This window comes from Pongo pygmaeus, chromosome 5 (genome assembly GCF_028885625.2).
Source record: "Pongo pygmaeus isolate AG05252 chromosome 5, NHGRI_mPonPyg2-v2.0_pri, whole genome shotgun sequence".
Lineage (NCBI taxonomy): Eukaryota > Metazoa > Chordata > Mammalia > Primates > Hominidae > Pongo > Pongo pygmaeus.
In genome coordinates, this window is record NC_072378.2 from 151,023,850 (window position 1) to 151,039,367 (window position 15,518).

The window sequence follows — 15,518 nt, forward strand, 5'->3', positions numbered from 1 at the left end:
ATATTACATAAATTTAGTTGATACAGCAGCAGCAGATTTTGACAGGACTAACTCCAATTTTAAAAGAAATTACTCTGTGGGGAAAAGGCTATCAAACAGCATCACATGAAATAAACCTTTCATGAAAGTAAGGGTTAATTGATGCGGCAAACTTCATTGTTGTCTTATTTTAAGAAATTGCCACAGCAATCCCAATCTTCAGCAACCACTACCCTGATCAGTCAGCAGCCATCAATAACAAGGCAAGACCTTCTATCAGCTTAAAAATTATGACTTACTGAAGACTTCGATGATTGTTAGCATTTTTCAGCAATAAAGTATTATTGATTAAGGTATGTACCTTGTTTTTTTTTTTAGACATAATGCTGTTGCACAATTAATAGACTACAATATAGTATAAACCACTTTTATATGCGCTGGAAAATCAAAATTTTGTATGCCTCACTTTGTTGCACTATTAACTTTATTGTAGTGGTCTGGAACTGAACCTGCAATATCTCCAAGGTATGCCCGTATATTCTGGATAATAGTCATTCATCAGCCATGTCTTTTGTAAATATTTTCTCCTACTCTGTGGCCTTAGTTCTTATTTTGGCAATTCCTTTAACTTACAGAAAGTAGTTGTTTTCACTTACAGAAGGAAAGGAGAGGATTACGCTTTTGAATTTGCATGATAAAGGGCTTAGAGATGATTAATAATCATGATTAGTGATCATAATCCCAAAGGAGCTGGGTAGTCTGCAATAAGAGTTAAGGAAATTGTGTTTGTCCTATCCTAAACATTTTCAGGCAATTTCATTTTTTAAATTTTTTTATATATGACTTTTATTTTTTAACATAACTACAGTATCATTAGCAGACCTCCCAAACCCAAACATATCCTCAATACCATCAATTTCTGTTCAGTCTTTCCTGGTTGTCTCAAAACTGGCGTTTTGGTTTTTTTTTTCTTTTTCAAGAATATCTCGGTTATTCTAGGATATTTGCATTTTTGTGTTTATTTTATTTTTTAAAATATATTTGGGGGTGCACATGCATTTTTGTTACATGGATATATTATGTAGTGGTGAAGTCTGGCTTTTAGTGTAACCATCACCTGAATAGTGAACACTGTACCCAATAGGTAATTTCTCATCCCTCAGCACCTCAGCCTCCCGCCTTTTGTACTCCAATGTCTATTATTCTAGTCTGTATGCCCATGTATACACATTGTTCAGCTCCCACTTATGAGAACATGCGGGATTTGACTTTCTGTTTCTGAGCTGTTTCACTTAATATAATGGCCTCCAGTTCTATCCACGTTGCTGCAAAAGACATGATTCCATTCTTTTTTTCTGGCCTAGTAGCATTTCAAAATCAGGCAATTTTAAATGTCTGTACCAGTTCCACAGAGATTTTGTTTTTAGGATAACTGTATTAATTTCCATTTAATGCTTTAACTTGCCTCTTATGTTTTATTAATTATGGTACATCAGAATCTTTTGTAGAAGTATGTTTAGGGTTTGTAAAAAGTCCAGATCTTGGGTAGTAGCATTTTCTCAATGTAAACATTCCACCAAACCAGAGAATAATGCTCAGCTCCGCTCTTGAAACTGCTATTACACAACAGAACTGTCCAAATAATTCTGAAGCAGCCATTATTCTTATATCAATGTCATATGTATATAAATACTTACACACAGACACATCATTTATTTGAAACCAACTCAAGCATTTCAACATGTTTTTAAACTGGAATCTATCCTAAATGATTACTTTAGATATAGTCAGTAAACTTTCACCACTTCAGCCAAACTGGGGGAAATACTACTTTGAATTCATTAACAGCTAAAAATACAAAGACTATTTAAAAGCTTCAATCTTTCACAAGTCATAACTCTAAGTGGATATTTCATTGTGCTATATACAGTTCTAAGCAAATATTTCACACAGAAGCCCTTAATGAATAAACAAACATTACATACAAAGGAACAACCATAAAGATAGGGGCTGACTTTTCATCAGTAACAGTGAAAAACAGGAAGCAATAGTACAACATCGTTATAATGTCAGAAGAAGAAGAAAAAAAGCCTGTTATCTTAAATAATACACCCAAAGAAAATATCTATCAAAAATAAGCAATAAGACAGTTTCCGAAAACAAAATAAAGCTGAATGAAATTGTTTCTAGCATAAGTCCACTGCAAGAATACTAAAGAAATTTCTTCTAGCTAAAAGTGAATACCATTCGACGGCAATGTGAAGAAATGAAAAGCACTAGAAAGAGTAACTTTGCTATACCTAATTTTTCTTTTCTCATTTTCTTTAAGAGATAACTGAACTATTTAAAGCAAAAATAATAACAGCATATTGTGGGCTTTATTAAGAAAAATGTAAGACAACAATAGAACAAAAGATGGAGACAGATGGAAATACACTGTTTTAAGATTCTTACACTTAAAGGCGTGTAGTATTAATTTAGGGTAGATTGTATGAAGTTGAGGATACATACTGAAATCCTCAGAACAAAAAATCATTTTAAAAAACAAACGGATATAGCTGATGTTCCAATAGATGAGAATACAAAGGCCAGGCATGGTGGCTCATGCCTGTAATCCCAGCACTTTGAGAGGCCGAGGTGAGAGATTCGCTTGAGGCCAGTAATTTGAGACCAGCCTGGAGAACATAGTGGGACCCCATTTCTAAAAAAAAAAAAAAAAAAAAAAATAAGTCAGCCTGGCATGGTGGCACATGCCTGTAGTCCCAACTACTTGGGAGGATGAAGTAGGAGGATCGTTTGAGCCCAGAAGTTTGAGGCTGCAGTGAGCTATTATCACACCACTGTACTCCAGCAGTCTGGGTGACAGTGAGACCCTGTCTCCAATAATAATAATCATCATCATCATCATCCTACTGAGTATACCATGAATTCAAAAGAAGGAAGAGAAATAAGAAAAACAACAACAAAGAAGGTGATGTGATAAACAGAAAACAAATAACAAGACAGTAGTCTTACATATGGGACTTTTCATAATGATATAATAACAATTCATTAAGAAGATATAAAAATTATAAATATGTATGTTCTTAGTAACAGAATTTCTAACCACCTAAGCAAAAACTGACAGAGGCAAAAAAAAGAAATAGATAAATCTAAATCTATAGTTTGAGATTTTAACACTCCTCCCTCACCAGTCCTAAACAGGATTATTTAGATAAAGAGGAAAATTTACTTAGCTAAATCTAAATCCTAAGCAGATTTAGATTTATCTATTTCTAAATTCCTTGAAATACATAAATTACTGATATTGACTCACAAAGACATAGAAAACTTGAAAGGCTCTAGATCTATAAAAGAAATTCATTTGGTACTTACATTTCCACAAAGAAAACGCCAGACCTAGATCCTATCTAATATATGGAAAAAAGTCGAGCACCAGCAGGTTCAATTATCTAGTAAGGGTCTGGTCTCTGCTTCCAAATCAGCACCTTGAACCCTGTATCCTCCAAAAGGCAGAAGGGAAAAGGGAAGAAGGGGATGCATTTCCTCCAGCAAGCCCTTTTATTATTTTATTTATTTATTTATTTATTTATTTATTTATTTATTTAGAGACAGAGTCTCACTCTGTCACCCAGGCTGGAGTCCAGAGGTGCAATCTTGGCTCATTGCAACCTCTGCCTCATGGGTTCAAATGATTCTCCTGCCTCAGCCTCCCAAGTAGCTGGGATTACAGGCACCTGCCACCACGCCTGGCTAATTTTTGTATTTTTAGTGGAAACAGGGTTTCACCATATTGGCCAGGCTGGTCTTGAACTCCTGACCTCAAGTGATCCACCTGCCTCAGCCTCCCAAAGTGCTTGGATTACAGATGTGAGCCACCTTGCCCAGCCTAGCAAGCCCTTTTATAGGGGTGCTTAATCCCATTCACGAGGGCAGAGCCCTCATGACTCAATCACGTCCCAAAAGCCACACCTACCAATACTGTTGCACTGGGGATTCAGATCAACATAAATTTTGGACGAGACAAAGACATACAAATCATAGCAACTTCTAAACTCATTTTATGAAGCCAGTATCGCCATGTTATGGGAGACAAAAATTTAACAGTGAAAGAAAACTACAAACAGATATCCCTCATAAACATTGCAGTGAATTTCTAAAATCTTATGCTACCCCAGCATCCTTTGGAAAATAGGTATCACTTTCTCATGCCAGAAGCAGGGCTTAGTCCTCCTAGTTCCTCCATGTGGTCTATCCAGATATCTGCCTTAAACAGCTGCCTCCTGGTGACCAGCACCCTGTGGTGACCATCACATATAGATACAACCTACTTGACTCACCCCACTGATCCTCACACTCTTTATGGACTGCACAGATATACTACAATGACCACTTCTCAGTCACAGCATGACCTTACAGAATGTGCACCTCCTTGCTCTAAACCCACCAATTAGAACTCCCTAAGGGAAACCTGCTAGGGTGATACCCCAGACCTCAATAAAGGCGTTGGCCCATAGGTCCATCTCTCTCTCACTCCCTACTTGCTGGTAAGTGCATTGCCCCTGAAACCTTCCCATCAGCCCCCATCAGTACCCCTCTTCTCCCACAGACCTGTAAGTAATAAACTGCTTCTGTTATTTCAAATATTTTGGTTGTGTTGTCTCCTCTATGTCTCACCCAACCAACACATCTAGTCCTAACTTTTCTCCCAGTCAAGGCTCTTCTAGAGAGTGGCTATCTTGGCAGGAATAAACTGGATACAGGTCAGATAAGAGCCACAGTGGTATCTGCCAGTATAAACAAGTTTCCTATGAGAGCAATACCTGATCATGAGTCAAACAATTAGGCATTAGACCATCTACCAGGATACAGAAGTATTCTGTGAAAGGCACATTGTAAACATACGTGACCAAATTCCCTAGAGCCCTGTCAGGGCAGGGCTAGTTATAGCCATTCTCCAAAGACAGACCTCAAGACCAAATTAAAGAAAAATACAGAGGCTGAGGTGGGTGGATCACGAGGTCAGGAGATCCAGACCATCGTGGCTAACATGGTGAAACCCCGTCTCTACTAAAAACACAAAAAATTAGCCGGGTGTGGTGGCAGGCGCTACTCAGGAGGCTGAGGCAGGAGACAGGCATGAACCTGGGAGGTGGAGTTTGCAGTGAGCCAACATTGTGCCACTGTACTCCAGCCTGGGCGACTCCACCTCAAAAAGGAAAAATACAACAAACATATTTGCAAAAATTCCTTACACAACATTAGCACATCAATTCCCTACAATATGAAAATAATAATATATCATGACCAATTGAGGTTTATTCCAGAGAATGCAAAGTTGGTTTAACATTTAAAAATCAAGGTAAGTTATCATAGTAACAGAATAAAGAAAAAAAATCATATGATCAATAAATAGATACAGCAAAATCATTTCACACAATGCAATGCCTATTCATAGTCTTAAAAAATTAAGCAAAGCAGAAACAGAAGGAAACTTCCTTAACCTGATATAGAAAAAAAGCTTGCAATTGCCATCAAATGTAGCGGTAGAAACCTGAATACTTCCATCCTGTTACTAAGAACAAAGTCAATATGTCTGCCCTCACAGCTGCTATTCAACATTGTACTAGATATTCTAGCCACTGCTGTTAGGCAAGACAAAGAAAGAAAAGTCAATTAGATTGAAAAGAAAAAATTTTAACTCTTTTTTTCAAAGATGATATAGAAAATCTTATTAAACCTATAAATAAATAAGAAAACTAATAAGGGAATTTCAAAAGGCCGTATGAGATATAGTCACTATATCCAGAAAATTGTACTTCTACATTATAGCAACAAACAATTGGAAAATATAATTTAAAAAGCAATACCACTGAGTGCAGTGGCTCACGTCTGTAATCCTAGCACTTTGGGAGGCCAAGGTGGGAGGATCACTGGAGCCCAGGAGTTCAAGACCAGCGGGCAACATGGCAAAAACCCATCTCCACAAAAAATACAAAAATTAAGCAGAAAATACAAAAATTAGATGGGTGAGGTGGCATGTGCCTGTAGTCCCAGCTACTTGGGAGACTGAGCTGGGAGGATTGTTTGAGCCCAAGAGCTTGAGGCTGCAGTGAGCTGTAATTGTGCCACCACTGCACTTCAGCCTGGGTGACAGAAGGAGATCCTGTCTCAAAATAAAGCAATACCAAAAAATAGAATACTTCAGGATAAATTTAACAAAATATGAACAAGACCTGTGCATTGTTAACTACAACACTTTGCAGAGAGAAATTTTAGAAGACCTAATACGTAGAGAAATATATTCACATATTGAAAGTTTTAATATTTTAACATATCAGTTCTCCTCAAATTAATTTATACATTTAACATTATTGCTTCCAAAATTCCAGCAAAGTTTTTGTAAAATTTATAGGCTCAATCTGAAATGTATATGGAAATGCAAAGGACCTAGAATAAACAAAACATTTTGAAAAACAGAAACATAGGTAGTGGAATTATAATAATGGGTTTTCAGAATTTACCATTAAGCCACAGTAATCAAAGCCATAAACAAATCTGGCATAAGAAAAAATAGATTAATGGAATACAATAGAGTGTAGGAATATCACACACGCATATGTATTGTCAGTTGATTTTTGACAATTCTACTGAGGGAATCCAATGAGGAAAAAAAAAGTCTTCACAAATGGTGCTGGAAAACCTGAATATTCACAAAGGGGAAAAAATAAATTCTGACACATGTTTCACACCATACACAAAAATTAATTTGAAATGGATTATAGATCTAAGAGCTAAACTTCTAAAATTCTAGAATAAAACAGAAAAAAATCATTATGTTAAGGAAAGATTTCTTACATAGGACACAAAAACATGACCATAAAAGAAAAATTAGACTTAATAAAAATTTAAAACTTTTGACTATCCAAATGCATGGTTAAGAAGATAAAAATTCAAGACACAGCCAGGTGCGGTGGCTTATGCCTGTAATTCTAGCATTTTGGAAGGTCGAGGTGGATGGATTGCCTGAGCTCAGGAGTTCAAGACCAGCCGGGGCAACATGGCAAAACCCTGTCTCTACTAAAAATACAAAAAATTAGCTGGGTGTGGTGGCACACACCTGTAGTCCCAGCTACTTGGGAGGCTGAGGCATGACAATCTCTTAAGCCTGGGAGGCAAAGGTTGCAGTGAAGCGAGATAGTGTAACTGCACTCCAGCCTCAGCAACAGAGTGAGACTCCGTCTCAAAAAAAAAAAAAAAAAAAAATTCAAGATAGACTGGAAAAAAACATTGCAAGGCACGTATCTGATACAAGACTTGTATCCAGAATATGTAAATGACTCTTATAACTCAATAAGGAGAAGATAACTTGGTTTTTAAAAAGGGGACAGAAAATTTGATTAACACGTCACAAAGAAGATAAGCAAATAGCAAATGAGCACATGAAAAGATAAATTTTTTTTTATCTTTTCACTGGAAAAATGAAAATTAAAAGCACAATGAGATACTATTATATAGCTGGTAAAATGGCTAAAATTTAAAAGGAACACAATACCAAATATTGGCAAGTATATGAAAGAATTAGGACTTTCATACATTGCTGCTGGTGAGTGCAAGGTGGCACAATCACTTTTGAAAGCAGTTGGTGGTTTCTTAGAAAGTTGAACATACACTTACATTATACCATAAATCTCATTAGGCATTTACCCAAGATAAATGAAAGCCATGTCTACAACAATACTCAGACATGAATATTAATAGAAGCCTTGTTTATAATTTCTAAGATGTGGAAGCAACACAAATGTCCATGAACAGATGAATAAGAAAACAATATATGATATATTCATACACTGGAACACTATTCAGCAATAAAAAACAATAAAATATTGATAGATGCAACAACTTGTATTAGTCTTGCAAATATTACACTGAGCAAAAGAAGCTAGCCACAGGTGAGTATATACTCTGATTTTTACTTTGTGACAACCTTGGACAGGCAAAACTAAGTTATAGAGAGAGAAAGCTGATCAGTGTTTGCCTGGCATCAAAAATGGGGAGAATTCACTGTGAGGGGATGCAAAAGCAAACAAACAAATGAACAAACTTTGAGGTGATGGAAATATTCTACATCACATCATCGTTGATTAGGGGGTGGTTACACAGGTATATACATTTTGAAACACATGGAACTGAAAATGGGTACATTTTATTGTCGGTAAATTGCAACTCAGTAAGGTTGGATTAAAAGGAAGAAAAATACCCAGTGAGATATTGCTACACAACTACTTGAATGGCTAAAATTAAAAGCACTGACACTACCTACTGTTAGCAAGAAAGGATCCTATCCACTGCTGATTAGTGTATACACTGATAAAAATCACTCTGAAAAGCCATTTGGCTTTATTGATCATATGTGTAAACTTTGACACAGAAATTCCTTTTTAAAGTATATACCTAACAGAAATGTGTCCATATGTTCACCAAAAGAATGTTCACAGCGGCATCACGTGCAATAGCTAAAATCTGGAAGCAACCAAATTGCCCACAGGTAGTAGAATGAATTAATAACTGGTAATATATTCATATATTAGAATACAGCAATGAAAATGAATGCTTCTATGTGCAAGAAACATAGGTGAGTCTCACAAATCTTAAATTGAGCAAAAGAAAGCAGACACAAAAGTCTGCATACTGTATGATTACATTTGTATAAAAATTTAAAATGTGGAAAACTAATCCATGGTGTTAGAAGTCAAGAGAGAAGAAGAGGGAGGGTTGGAGCTAGGAAAGGGGCATGAAAGGAGCTTCTGGGAGGCTGGGAACTTTCTATTTCATGACCCCTGTTGCTACCAGAGTGTGGTCACTTTGCAATGGCTCATTGAGTGAGACACTTCCGGTTTGTGCATTTTTTTTTATGTATGCTTTATGCATGTATATAAAACCTTTTTTAAAATAACAAGGGATTTATGAGTAAATGGACATCAAGGAAGTAGAAGAAGCCTAGAGCTTTCTGTTAGTAAGTTTGCTGTTGAATGGAAAAATGCAAAAAGAAAGAAAGCGTGTGATGTAGTACTACCACTGAAAGACATTTTTTGGATTAGAAAAGATTTGAGCATGCTCGTATTCTGATTTTTCAAGCCAGTGAAAAAGAAGAATAACACTATAGGAAATAAATTATTAAAATGATGAATACTGTTTTAAAAAAACTATAAAGCAGGGGGCCAGAGATGGTGGCTCATGCCTGTAATCCCAGCATTTTGGGAGGCTGAGGCGGATGGATCACCTGAGGTCAGGAGTTCGAGACCAGCCTGGCCAATGTGCTGAAACCCCATCTCAACTAAAAATACAAAACTTAGGCAGACGTGGTGGCACGCGCCTGTAATCTCAGCTACTCAGGAGGCTGAGGCAGGAGAATCGCTTGAACCAGGGAGGCAGAGGTTGCAGTGAGCTGAGATCACCCCACCGCACTCCAGCCTGGCTGACAGAGCAAAACTCCGTCTCAAAAAAAAGAAAAACAAAACAAAACTATGAAGCAGGGGCTCAGATGGGAAAGGAGGAGGGCTTTCGTGGAAGTCCTAATCTTATACAAGATTGGCTTTTTTTCCTCTAAGTCTCAAAAAAAGAAGATAATGGTGGGAACCACATAGGAAACCGACGAAAACATGAAGGAAGAGTGGGACGTTCTGAGAAAAAATGCTGAGGGAGTTTGTGGTCTGACATAAAGCACAGCTACATGCTGAGAGGCTGTGGATCAGGTTTGGAATCTTAAGAAAAGAGTGGCCAAAGGAGGCACATCAACCATAGGAAAGTGAGGGGCAGCTGCTTTCAGATAAATGAAAGAAAAATTCAGTCCTATTGAGGGTTCAACTAAATGTGGAAACTACACATTTCTTACTGGGTTCATTGGAACGATCATTCTCCCGGATACCCGAGCATGAGAATTTGAAGTCACTGTTTTATGACCATGTTTTATTCCTCCTCTCACCATCTTCACGTACCTAACACTCCTTCCCTTTCTGTCTTCTGTAATGGAGGCCCTAGCGGAGAAAATATAACTCCTGGAACATCTTCCCAGTGGGGTCTCTGCCTCTGGTTTCTTCTTTTTATTTCTGTCTCCCTAATAGAACACTTAGATATTGTCATGCCCATGTTCAATGACCTTCAGTGGCTGCTGGTATTGATTTCCAGTTAAACTAAAAAGCTTAGTTAGCTGAGTTCACCTCTCATTTCAGCCCAGGATGGAATCAAGAGCACATGACACCTTCATACACCAGACATGAGCTCAGCAGCCCTAGCCCATCCCACAGTCAGGCTCTCACCCAGGCAAGTATAAACTATTCAGAGCTGGCCGGTATTGAGCACTTATTATGTATGAGGCATTGTTCTAAGCACCTGGTGTGTGTTAGCCCATTTGAGTCTCACAACAATATCTGGGGTAGGTTTTCATTTTTTCATTTGATAGGCAGGAAAAATGAGATCTGGAGAGGCCAAGTAAATCACCCCACTTAGAGTTAGAGAGTGAGCACACCAGGATGAAAATCCAGGTAATTGGGCTCCAAAACCACATTTGCAACCATTACCCTAAGAACAGGCATTGGCTTGGCTTCTAACATCTCTGTCTTTGAGTTTTCCTGTCCAAGTTCAAAATCTTACTTTTGCAAGCCACCTTCAGCATGGCCTGGGATGCTCTGAATGTTGATTTTTCTTCTGGTTCCAGGTGCTACATGCTGTCTGGAAGCAGAATTCTCCCCTCCCCTCAATCTGTTGGTTGGGATCCAACTTCCTGCAACAGCTCCTTGTCCATGAGTCACCCTTGATGCTCCAAACTTGGAAGCTCAATGGCGTGCCAATGTTTCTGTCTCTCCTACTCAGTCTTGAGAAGTGGTTAATCATTTTTAAATGCTGGGAATAAGTATTAGGAAGTTTAAAAAATGGAAAGCAAATTCCGTTTTTATAAATAAGTGGTCTCCTGAAATATTATTTTCATCTTCTTCCAGGCTCTATAGTTCTGGTTTTAACACAAAACTATCTTCATGTATTTTACCCTGTTCTGTTGGATTGCTGTATTTTACCTTTATGTATCTTATCTTGCTCTGTTGGATTGATTCTCATTTGCACAAAAAGACTTGTTCTTTTTTACCCCTTGCTTTTCTTAAGAAATTCATTATCTGAAGAAAGAAATGTTTAAAGAATTGATTTTCCTGCCCCAGAAGGTTTGTTTTCCCTTTCTAAAGAGTTATTTCCCTTTTTCTTCTGAAAACATTTTTTCCAGGATTTTTTTAAAAACAAGTTAGAGGTTACAACAACCTTTTCTATGCTATCAAGGGACACTCTTAAGATTCCATTGTAGATATAATCCTTATCAGTTCGAATAGTGTTGACCATGTAGGAGAATTTGCCTGTCCAAGTTCAAAATCTTAGTTCAAAGATTAATATACTATCTTTAGTCACAGATTTGTGCTAATATACTACAAACTAAAATGCTGCAATCCTTTGAAAGTTGTTTTATAGGCATTGCTCTGTCACTTAATGTACTTCTTTCTTCTCACAAGACAGAGCTTAAAGGCTTGTCATGAATAGCATGAAATCTCAACTTCCCACGCCTCAGTGTGGAAGCCCTATCATAAAAACATAGTACCTTACCCTTAAAACAAATTTCTCTCTGACTTCAGTGACACTGAAATGGACTGCAAACAATGGTACTGGCAGAGTTCCAGGGTTTCTGAACACTGCTTCTTAACATAAAGTGAGTTCACAAAGGCTGGGGTTGCATTTCTGAGGATAACGGATCCTTTAAATACTGCACACTTTTGTGTCTACACATACAAAGTAACGCAGTGAATTGGGGCAATTATCCTTGTAATTCAAGTGCGCCCTTTCCTCCCCACATACATATTTTGGTTTCAATTATTTGAGCATTTCAAACAAAAGGTATCTTTTTCCCCCTTGGATAATTGCTTCATTTCTCTGCTTTATCTTGTGTATGTAAATTCAAATTATTCCCAAATCTGTACATATACGTGAGAGAAACTTTTGCAAATAAATCCTTTTGGAACCAACACTTCTCTGTTTTCTAATGGAGGGCCATATAGCACTGCATATATCAACAAGAAAAAGGGCAGAGTCCTATCCAGGCAGGGACATCCTGTCCCCCCATCTTGCAGCCTGTGGATCAGGGATGATGGCAAAGGCCTTCCCCCCTTGGAGACTTGACAGAAGCTGTCATCCAGTAAGCAGGCACACAATTCACCTGTGGCCTGTTCATTATCATCAGACGTGTTGACAGGCATGGGGCCTGGGAAGGAGGCGCAGCAGTCTTTCCATGCCAGCTGGTGAAAGGATGGGAGGCTCCATCTCACAGCAGGAGTGAGACATGGTGCCAGCGTCATAGACAGGCATAAGTATTCCAAGTCATGGACAGAAAGTCCCTCAATGCCTGTGGACTCCTTTGCAGGGCTTCCTTGTGTGGGGAGGGACTTGCAGAATGGGATTAGAAATTGTAGACTGGTCTCTAGTGTTGGACTGAAATATGATGTGATTAGCTGGTGACCCGAAGTCCCAGAGGAATCAGGCATCTTAATGAGCTCACATCAGTTTAAGGAAAAAAGTCTATGGTTTTGTAGGTAAGCAGTGCAGTCCATATTTTTGTTGTTGTTTGTCCTTCTCACTAAGCCATGAAAGGAATGTGTGGCTTTCTTTCAAAATGTGTATGGCTGGGCATGCCAGCTCACACCCGTGATCCCAGCATTTTTGGGAGGCCATCACTGGAGAATCACTTGAGGCCGGGAGTTTGAGACCAGCCTGGACAACATGGCAAGACCTGTCTCTACACATACACAAACATTAGCCAGGCTTGCTGGGGCACACTTATAGTCCTAGCAACTAGTGAGGCTGAGGCGCGAGGATTGTTTGAGCCCAGGAGTTCAAGGTTACAGTGAGCTATGATCATGCCACTGCACTCCAGCCTGGGTAATAGAGCAAGACCCTGCCTTAAAAACAAACGAACAAAAATGTGTAGACATACATATGCACTTCATCTCAGGAATCCTTTGTTGACTACAACTGCATAAAAGGAATGTATGTTTAAGATACAATAAAGTCCATTCTTGGAACACTTACTGATATGCCAGAATCTCTGAAAATCATGGATTTTTCATGTTGTGAAACATAGGTCAGGGGAGGGCATCCCTAAAAGACCTCACATAACCATAGGGAAAAACTGTATGCTTTTTATTGTATTGTGGTTACAGTTTCAAGGTTTTAGACTGCAAGACTCTAAAATGTGATTACTTCCCTTAGCATTGAGCAGGAGAGCTTGTTGATTCCAAATCAACACAGAGTGAGTGTGCGTGGATATATTCTGCTCGGAAGTCAATTCCTTCATTCATCAGCTGATAATGAAAACAAAATGCTTTGTTTCTGGAAGGAGATGGGGATCTATGGAGCCATATATCCAAGAGATGTCAAGAGGCCCCAGTTCATTAAAACTATGAGGAATGAGGTGGCAGAATGAGACTGGAACCATTTAAGATTAGTGGCTGGGATCAAAGGTCTGTGATGAAGTCCTGGGAATTGTCAGCAGCTGATGTAGGCACAAGGATGAAAGAAAGATTATTTCATGATGCTAAGGTTTTCATTTTCTGGTTATAAATCAGTATTTGTTTATGTCCGTTTACCTTAACGGGAACATTTAGTCACATAAAATATTTTAATATAATTTATTACTGCCCCAAGTCGAAAACACCAAGAGATACAAGACCCTGCAGGGAAGGAATCCCTGCTTAGAGTGCAGATGGCCAGTTCCATGCTCAGGACTGCCAGCTGCTGCTGGACGCCTCCAATCTTTTCTTCTCTTTCTCTGTTGATACGTTTAGGGATCCCAAAAGGCGATCCCTTGCTTAAACTTATATCCCTAGCTACTTGCCTTCTGTCCTGCTCTGTCATTTTCTTGCTCAAGTCTTCAAGCCTGTGTTTGAAGACCCCACTCTTTCACCCATTTATTCCCTTCTTCAATCTCTGAAATTCCCACCTCCACCTCTGGATGGGACCTGCACTTTCAAAAGCTTCTCTGATCTCCTTCTCTCTCCTCTTCTTCCTCCTCTCTCTCTCTCACTTCCCCCAACTTTCTCCCCTCTACTCTTTGCCTGCCCTCTCTCCCCAATTCGAATTCAGTGGTTTGATTGACATCTCATTCTTCCCAGCCCTTGTTTGATCTTGGACTTTTTTTTTTTTTTTTTAGATGGAGTTTTGCTCGTGCTGCCCAGGCTAGAGTGCAATGGCGGGATCTCGGCTCACCGCAAACTCCACCTCCCAGGTTCAAGCAATTCTCCTCTCTCAGCCTCCCGAGTAGCTGGGTTTGCAGTCATGCGCCACTATGCCTGGCTAATTTTGTATTTTTAGTAGAGATGGGGTTTCTCCATATTGGTCAGGCTGGTCTCGAACTCCTGACCTCAGGTGATCCGCCCACCTCAGCCTCCCAAAGCGCTGGGATTACAGGCGTGAGCCACTGCACCTGGCCCTCACGTCTCTATCTTTAGCTCTCTTCCTTCTCCCCCACCTTCTTTGCAGACCCTTCATTTACTCTATGACGCCATCTAAATCGTCATCTCCAGTATTACTTTCTTATGTGACTACAGTCAATTCAGCTAAACTCAACACAGATTGGGCGCCAACCCCTGTGCCCAGCTGCTTATGAGATTGCTCTCGCTATCTGTCCTGGTGGTGCTGTGGGCTGCAAATGCCCAGTGCTTAGTATCTTCCCTCCTAAATGACCTCCCTTCCCATCGGTCCCCTATCTGTTATCACTCATCCTGCTTCCTGTCTTTGAAGTGAAAAACCCTACCATTTGATTCTTTCCTATTCCTCAGTTATAATATCCAAGCTGTCAGGCTTCTGACTCCAACAGCCCTCTTTGGTATAGCCTTTCTTTGCCCCCTCCCCAACTGCAATATTCATTTGGTTTCTTTCCTTTTGGCAGAGATTTCCACGTCTCCTGTAACAGTGCTCCTTTTACTGCTTCTTCCTGCACCGGGGCAATCGTTCATCTCCCACACCTATCCCTCCTCCTAGCATTGCAGCAGCCTGTAGCAGCATCTATAAGCTCTCCAGAGAACCTACAAGTCTTCCTGTCCAGGCTGCAGGATACAGCAGAGTCCGAGTGGCCAGGATTTGAAGCCTAATTCTGTGTCACAGTTTACCGAAGGCTTGCATGTGTATTCCTATCACATTGTCCTCCTCATAGCCCTGTGCAGTATAACGAGCAAAGGAACAGATGAATTAACCACAGATGATGAAACTAGAGTTTAGGCTGGTTCAATGCTTGCCCAAGGTTTAAGAGCTGATGACTGGTAGAAGCAGGACTCACAACCCTCAAGTCTCAGGGGCAGAGCCCAGAGTTTTCTTGTATCTTTCAGAAACTAAACAATGATCATCTTGTTTTGCTGAAATCTCCCAGTGGACCCTCACTGTCAGTGAAACAGAGTCTAATTTTATTAACCTGGCTCTCAAGATGGAACCCTCATGGTCTGGTTCCAAGTTAC